Genomic DNA, 8,808 nt, shown 5'->3' with positions numbered 1-8,808 from the left:
CATAGCTCTGCAGTAGTTATATTTGCCCTCACTGTGGCAACGCTGTACTAACACAATGACAACATAGATGTTCCAATTAGCTCTGTGCTGGGACTTCCACTTTGTCCCTTAACTCCCGTAAAACCAAGCCCTCAAGMGTGACTGTAAGGGCCAAGTGAAAGAAATGGAATATGCTTGTAACCTCAAAGAGCATGGCATGTCTAGGGCGGCTTTCAAGCCCTTGGAGGTGAAATGGTTGAGCTGACATGTTTTCCTGATGGCACTGTATATTTACCAGCAACAGGGAGAGATACACTAGTAGGCCTGTATACACAATAAAAGTAAGACAAATGTATTTTGTATTATCTGCTCCATGCATAAGTCTAAAAGGTCACTTGGTATGAGCATGTACTGTGCACACAAAGAGAAACACACAACAACATGCACACACGCACACACAGAACCAATCTGTCCAACCTGAGTTGATGGAAATGACTCCAAGCTGTTCACCCGAACTTGGAGCTTTTTACCTGGGTTTAGATCCCCAGGAAATGGTGGCTGTCTGACTTAGTCTGTCTGGACCTCTAACAAGTCTCCTCAGGACAAGTCCACCCCTACATCATCAGCCACTGGAACTCTCTCTCTCCTCCATCTCGGTCTCTCTCGACCGATCGGCCCAGCCTGTCACTCTCGCTTAGAGTCGACATTAGCACCGGTGGTTTCCCTCTTCCCAGCTCGTCTTTTTTTCTCTCTCCCTTGTGCGTTTGAATACATATCCCCGTCCCTCTTTAATTTGACAGGGCCCTGTTTTGTCAGGCTGACAGGCCGATAGCAGGACACTAATAGGCCGCAGAGACCACCAGCAAAGCACCAGCCAGGGCAGCCCCTGCGGTGCCAGGCCAGATCACCCTCCACATGTCTCGGGGCGATGCGGGCATGGAGGGTGGGGGGGGTCGAGCGGGACAGAGGGCCAGCCTGGCTGGTCGAGCTGGTTAACCCTGTCACACTGGTCATAGCAGACTGGGCCAGACTCCCATACAGACACCCGTCACTGAGCCTCTCCAAACAGTGGGGTGAAAAGAGCAGCCAGGGAGGGGGGATCTGATGACTGGTGACTGGGGCTGCCACTCAGAGCCAAGGCCTTAGCCATCATCAGAGACATTAGGCCTGATGCGGAGAGGGGGAGAAGGGGGTTAGTCTATTAGTCCCACTGTTTGTTTGGTGATGGAACCAGGGTGGAGCAGCTGGGAAGGGGCTGATGTGCTTGTGGAGGGGGTGGTGGTGGTGTGTGTCAGCCCCTCTAGGCTGCTTGTCTGCCTGACTGTGACCTGCTAGACTTTTATAAGGGTTAATTGGTAGGTGGGGGGAGCTTGGCTGTTTTGGTCTGGACAGGTACCCCAGATTAAGACAGTGGGTATTGTTTCCTTTGACAGGGCTAGTTTATTGCCAGATGACTTGAGGGCATTAAGACAAAAACATCCCAGTCAAATGTGAGTGTGCTCATGAAACGCTGAAATGCTCATGAAACGCTCTCAAAAGGCTGAAGTGGATGACCCTATCATGAGGTTTCACGAGTTTGAGGACCAGACATTGAAAGGGATTTTGAATATTTATTGGGGAAATTGAATGGATGGATGTGGATTTGAGAAAGGATTCAGGGGGAGGGGAATGAGAACGGACCGGGTAAAGTCAAGGGCTGCAGATGAAGGATCCAGGGGCTGGACTTGGTTCGGGTTGACATCATCAGGCCGTGGTAGTTAAGCTGCTGTGGTGATGGCAATCCCCCCAGGAGATCCTTGGAAGAACCGAAACTATAGTGAACAAAAATATAAACGCAACATGTAAAGGGTTGGTCACAATACATCACACGGCCAAGCTTCCTGCCATCCAGGACCTCTATACCAGGCTGTGTCTGAGGAAGGCCCTAAAAATTGCCTAAGACTCCAGCCACCCTAGGCATAGACTGTTCTCTCTGCTACTGCACGGCAAGCGGTACCAGAGCGCCAAATCTAGGTCCAAAAGGCTTCTTAACAGCTTCCCCCAAGCCATAAGACTCCTGAACAGCTAACCAAATGGCTACCCGGACTATTAGCACTGACCCCCCATTTTTACGCTGCTGCTACTCTCTGTTTATCTATGCATAGTCACTTTACGTCTACCTACATGTACATATTACCTCAATTACCTTGAATAACCGGTGCCCCGGCACATTGACTCGGTACCGGTACCCCCTGTATATAGCCTCGTTACTGTTATTTTATTGTTGCTCTTTAATTACTTCAGTTTATTTAGTAAATACTTTAACAGTTATTTTTTTCTTAAAACTGCATTGTTGGTTAAGGGCTTGTAAGTAAGCATTTCACTGTAAGGTCTACACCTGTTGTATTCGGCACATGTGACAAATACCATTTTATTTGATGTTTCATGACCTGAAATAAAAGATCCCAGAAATGTTCCATGAGCACCATTTTTTTTTATTTTGCTCAAATTTTGTACATCCCTGTTAGTAAGCATTTCTCCTTTGCCAAGATAATCCATCCACCTGACAGGTGTGACATATCAAGAAGCTGATTAAAAAGCATGATTATTACACAGGTGCACCTTGTGCTGGGGATAATAAAAAGCCACTCTAAAATGTGCAGTTTTGTCACATAACAATGCCACCGATGTCTCAAGATTCGAGGGAGCGTTCAATTGGCTTGCTGACTGCAGGAATGTTATGTCCATAGCTATTGCCAGAGAAATTCATGTTAATTTCTCTACCAATGTCATTTCAGAAAATGTGTCAGTAAATCCAACCGGCCTCACAACCGCAGACCACGTGTAACCAACACCATCGAAGTGCCTCCACATCCGGCTTCCTTACATGCAGGATCGTATGAGATCAGCCACCCGGACAGCTGATGAAACTGTGGATTTGTATGAGAGAAGAATTTCTGCAGAAACCGTCAGAAACCGTCTCAGGGAAGCTCATATGCGTGTCGTCCTCAAGAGGGTCTTGACCAGACTGCAGTTTGTCATCGTAACCAACTTCTGTGGGCAAACTCAACTTCGATGGCCACTGGCACGCTGAAGAAGTGTGCTCTTCATGGATGAATCCCAGTTTCAACTGTACCGGCAGAGTATGGCGTTGTGTAGGCGAGTGGTTTGCTGATGTCAACGTTGTGAACAGAGTGCCCCATGGTGGAGGTGGGGTTATGGTATGGGCAGCCATGAGCTACAGACAACAAACACAATAGCATTTTATCAATGGAAATTTGAATGCACAGAGATACCGTGACGATTGATGCCATTGATCCGCCGCCATCACCTCATGTTTCAGCATGATAATGCACYGCTTCATGTCACAAGGATCTGTACACAATTGCTCGATGCTGAAAATGTCCCATTTATTTCATGGTCTGCATACTCAGACATGTCACCCATAGAGCATGTTTGYAATGCTCTGGATCAACGTGTARAACAGCGTGTTCCAGTTCCCACCTAAAATCCAGCAACTTCACACAGCCATTGAAGAGGAGTGGGACAACAAGCCACAATCAACAGCCTGATCAATTCTATGCGAAGATGTCACACTGCATGAGGAAAATGGCAGTCACACCAGATACTGACTGGTATGTAACCAACAGATGCGTATCTGTATTCCCAGTCATGTGAAGGCCATAGATTAGTGCCAAACAAATTTATTTCAATTGACTGATTTCCTTATAGGAACTGTAACTCAATAAAACCTTTGAAATTGTTGCATTTATAGTTTGTTAAGTGTAGTTGAGATGCAACTTGATAAGACTTGTAACACACATTAACATGCACTGCAGAACAAAGAGGAGGATTGTTAGTTTGGTCAAGTTTAAGTAGGGTGGCAGTGGCAGTGGCGATTAAGGAGTGTGAGCACAGGTGTGGAGGCTGATTAGCAATGAGTTGCAGCTGATGCTTGTTGAGGAGCTGCGTTCAAGGCAACTAGTTAAAGTGTTGAAAACAGGCATGGAGGCTGATTTGGAAATTAGTAGCAGCTGAAGCTTGTTGAGTTGCTAGGGAGCTGCATTCAAGGCAACTAGTTAAAGTGGTTGCAGTAAAGTCTGGTCCCCTCTCCTGAATTGTTAATACTTTAAGAGCGACTGCCCATAAAAGCAACTATTCCCTTTGAAAACGCTCTATGTGGCATCGCTATGAGTCATAAACATTTATTCTAGTGTTAAAATTGACTACAAAGTGTAAATAGGATAATTTTTGTCAAAGTCAGTCTCAACTAAAATGGAGTTTGGAACCTCAGTGCATCACAACAAGTAAATGAAGCTTGGGTTTTGATTACAATTATGTCAACAAATCATGCCCCCTTTTGCCAAGCTCCACATGCAAATCGCACCTCATCCCACTTCGCTTCCCTTCCCTTCATTGAAGGAATTTGATTTATCAGGCCTGGGCACCCTGTTTGGCTAGTTTTGCTTGCATTCGTTTTGGAACCGGGCTGCGTCCCGAGCGTGAGTGTAACGGCTTTCTTCTGTGGACGAAGGAGAGGACCAAAGCGCAGCGTGGTTAGTGTTCATCATGTTTAATAAAGACAATAAACGTGAACACTACAAAATGCAAAACAACAAATGTGAAAAAAAAACGAAACAGTTCTGTCTGGTGCAGACACACAAAGACAGAAGACAACCACCCACAAAACCCAAGACAAAACAGGCTACCTAAATATGGTTCCCAATCAGAGACAATGACTAACACCTGCCTCTGATTGAGAACCATATCAGGCCAAACATAGAAACGGGAAAACTAGACACACAACATAGAATGCCCACTCAGCTCACGTCCTGACCAACACAAAAACAAAGAAYACACAAAAGAACTATGATCAGAACGTGACAGTGAGCCAGGTGTCCCGTTCAAAGCCCACGGCGAAGTCGGCTCAAAACAAAAGTGACGTAATGAGTATGATTCTGTGTTTTTACATGCAAAAGTGATTGCTTTTAATAAAAACGTTTTATTTGCCTCCCCCATGAAAACTAGTTTGAAAATTCAAACATATATTTTATGGAAAAGAGATGTATGTTTATGGACCGTTTTTCCCATTCACGTCACAGGCCATATATAGGTGCCCCGCGGCTCAGCAGCCTCCTCAGTCATGTTGGGYAGCTGTTTGAGAGAGTACTCACCCAAAGACTGAGCAGCCACACTGAGGAAATGGGCCTCCTTGGAATCCACCAAGCTGGCTTCAGAAAAAGAAGATCAACTACCGATAACATTCTAAGACTGTCAGAGGACATCCTTTGGAACTTCAAGACAAAAGAACTTACCCTGGCGGGTTTTTTTTATGTAGAAAAAGCATTTGACAAGATGTGGCACAATGGGTTGTGCTACCGGCTTGCAGACTCCAATCTCAAACTACCACTCTCCATCAGAAACATCATCACTAGCTTTCTCCACAACCGTACAATTAAAGTGAAGGTCTCCACAGCAATATCCCCACCATTTACCCCTGAAGCAGGTGTCCCACAGGGGSCAGTTCTAAGCCCACTACTCTTTCTACTCTACATATCAGATATTTATTACCCTCCACCCACCATAGGCCAAGTTTCACAGTTTGCCGATGACCTCTGCTACTGGTCCAGCTCCAAATGTCCTCAACTTGCTGCAAACAAACTCCAGAAGTTTATTGAAATGATCGAGACATGGTCTAACATGTGGCGAGTAAAATTGAACCCACAAAAAACCCAATGTGTCCTCTTCACAAGAAGCACCAGCAAAAAAAAACAGGAAACCCATAGATCTCAAACTCTACGGTGAAACAGTAAGGAGAAAAATAAGCTYAATTCCTTGGAGTCACCATCCAGAAGAACATGCACTTGACAACCCATATAGCGAACATAGAGAGAGAGAGAGACGAAAGACTAAACCACCTAAAAAACGCTGTGCGGAAGAACATCTCTTTGAATACGCCCTACCAGCCTGGATAAGAGCTTCACCACAGCAGATGAATCGGCTACAGATAATCCAAAACATGGCAATAAAAATGGCTTACACACTACCAAGATACATCAGCAATCACCACATTAACAGCATATCTGGACTGACATCCATCAACAATAGACAGTCAATCATTGGCCAGAAGTTCATCAACAGAGCCCCTCACAACCCATCACTGAAGGAAGCTGTGGGACAGGCCGAATGGACCACAGATACACCCATGTCCATAATGCTGAAACTGACCTAGAAGAGAGGAAAAGGGAGAAGGGAAAGAGAGAGATTTTTTTAAATTATAATAATAAATAAATAAAAATACAAAAAATTACAAAATACAAAAAATACAAAAATTGTGTGTGTATGAAAGTGTGTAGATATATGTGAATGCACTCTTTAGCGCCCCCACCCTTCTCCCCCCACACAGTTGTGAGCTATAACTTTATTGACATTTTTTCTTTTTTTCCTTTTCTTTTTTTAAAAACACCACTCTTTTTTTGTCTTTTTTTTTTTAATTATACAAACTTTTTTATAGGATAAGTGTTCCCATATCTCCATAATACAGCACGTTTACGGAAGACACCTGTGCTAATTAGCTGTCTAGCATGCTGCTAACACCTGTTTACATTTATTTATTTTTTTAACAACAAATCAATACAGAAAGTACATGAGGGAACACAAGTATATATCCAATTTGTAAGTCGCTCTGGATAAGAGCGTCTGCTAAATGACTTAAATGTAAATGTAAATTATATACAATGGACAATCGAGCTAGGGGGTACAATATCACATTACAATTACACAAGGACCTTAAGGGACATACATACACTTACAATTCTAACAGCCTTTTTGTTAGTAGAGTATTTAACTGTCTTAAAATACAGTTCAATTTATTTTTGTAGGGTAAAAAACACCACAAACTCAAGTCGCCTGTTCTGATAAAAATCTTAGGGCATTTGGCCTCGGGGGATGCCTTGCTTGACCACACCCTCCTTCCTTGCTCCTGGCCTGCCCTGCCTCTTCCACCAATCCATTTGTTTTTTATGGACAGAAAAGAGCAGAAGCTCTGAGCTGTCCAATCAGGTCAATTGTCTACTGTCATAATKGAATCAGCCCACTGAATGGGGCTACGGTGTGCAACGACCAGTGGTGGTGAGTATAACAAGAGATACTGGAATATAATGACCTCTCTGGTATAATTTAGCCAACGTTATTGCTGGTTCTCTTTCGTTTTCGTAATGGGTCACCAAGCGACTTATGGGAACTCCTTCACGCGATGTGTTTGAGATGCTTAATATCAAAAGATGTTTACAGTCACGCCACACACTGTACCCACGTGACCTGTCACAATAAAAGGCGGTGTGMCGTGACATAAACGTGAAGAAATGATTGTGTGTTTTACATTACGAGATTGCTATTAATCGCCTTCGGATGACTTTTTTTTATGATTCTCCAACGACTCGGGAATGTGCAATGAGTAGTTATCCTAGGTGCAGTTCACAACAGGATGACTTTGACCACAGACGCTTCCCTGCAGGGATGGGGAGCCTTGAACCAGCCAGGGTTCCATGGTGTATGGTCAGCACCATGGACAACAGCTCACATCAAAGTACTAGAGCTCAAGMCATTTCACCTTGCACTCCGGCACGTCCTCCGAGTACTGAGAAGACCTAACTCTGAATGGAGCGCGGCGGTTGAATGGGATGACGCTGATGTACTGTCCACAAGACCCTCCCACTCTTATGACAGACTAGGAGCACTCTCTAGCATCGTCCAGTCCCCAGCCTGGCAGTTGACCATAAAATATCATTGTGTTAGCAGCTAGCTAGCTACCTCATTACAACTTAGGTCGTAGCTCATAAAAGTTTGTGTATTGTCTAAATACTGCTGGTTATGTAACGTTATCATTTGATAATGCTAGCAAGGCAGGCTAGCTAACGTTATCTAGCTAGCTATCTAACGTTAGCCTACAACTTGGATTTGCAAYTTAGTTCGTAGCTCATACAAGTGTATTATGTATTGACTAGGGCAAAACTAAATTATGGATGCAGCTATGATGGCAGCTAACTCATGTCGGAGTCTGACTAATACAGTGAACTAGGAGCAACAAACCGTAACGGCGTCACCGGCCTGAATCTACTCCAATCTGAAGCTACAGTCAGTCTACATCTGTAAAGCATWGACTTTGACTTTCCACTAGTTACCACAGCCACAAATACATATCGTAAAAATAAAATAACTTTTTGGTCTTAATTTAAGGTTAGGGTTAAGCAGTGTGGTTGAGGTTATGGTTAGGTTTTAAATCACATTTTAAGGAGATAAATTGTAGAAATAGGTGGCCTTTATGACTTTGGTGTAACTAGTGACAACCTACAATTAGCTTGACACTGTCCTGATGACACAGAAGGCTTCATCATCAAAGACAATGTGTGTTATGTGAAAAGTTATTTGGGTTGTAAATTGCTTTATCAAAAAGCGTAGTCCTTTCTTTATAACAAAATTAAATTTACCACTTGGCTGTCTATTGTATCACCCTGTCACAGGCCCTCCCAGCTACAGTTGTTCAAGGTTTGACAGATGGGTGTGTCTTGGTGTTGGCAAGGATATACCCACATCAAACCACACCCCCAGCCCAACCCAACTCACGTTTGGCTTCTGTCATGGCTGCCAGCATTTCTTGAGGAGCAAGCCAAAAAATGAGGCCAAATCAACGGGTGCAGTTCCCGTTTAACACCATATCAAGACTGTTTTTCAGTGATTTCATCATAAGAGCTGTAGATAATAGGCAGATTCTACCGCACACCCAGAGTTGATTAGTGAAGGTACTGGAGGCAAAAGGCAAAGTCTCTGTTAGAGCTGTACAAACCAAAT

Source organism: Salvelinus sp. IW2-2015, linkage group LG18, assembly GCF_002910315.2.
Source record: "Salvelinus sp. IW2-2015 linkage group LG18, ASM291031v2, whole genome shotgun sequence".
In the NCBI taxonomy this organism is placed as follows: Eukaryota; Metazoa; Chordata; class Actinopteri; order Salmoniformes; family Salmonidae; genus Salvelinus; species Salvelinus sp. IW2-2015.
The sequence above is the reverse complement of the archived record's forward strand: the minus strand, read 5'-3'. Positions refer to the sequence as shown.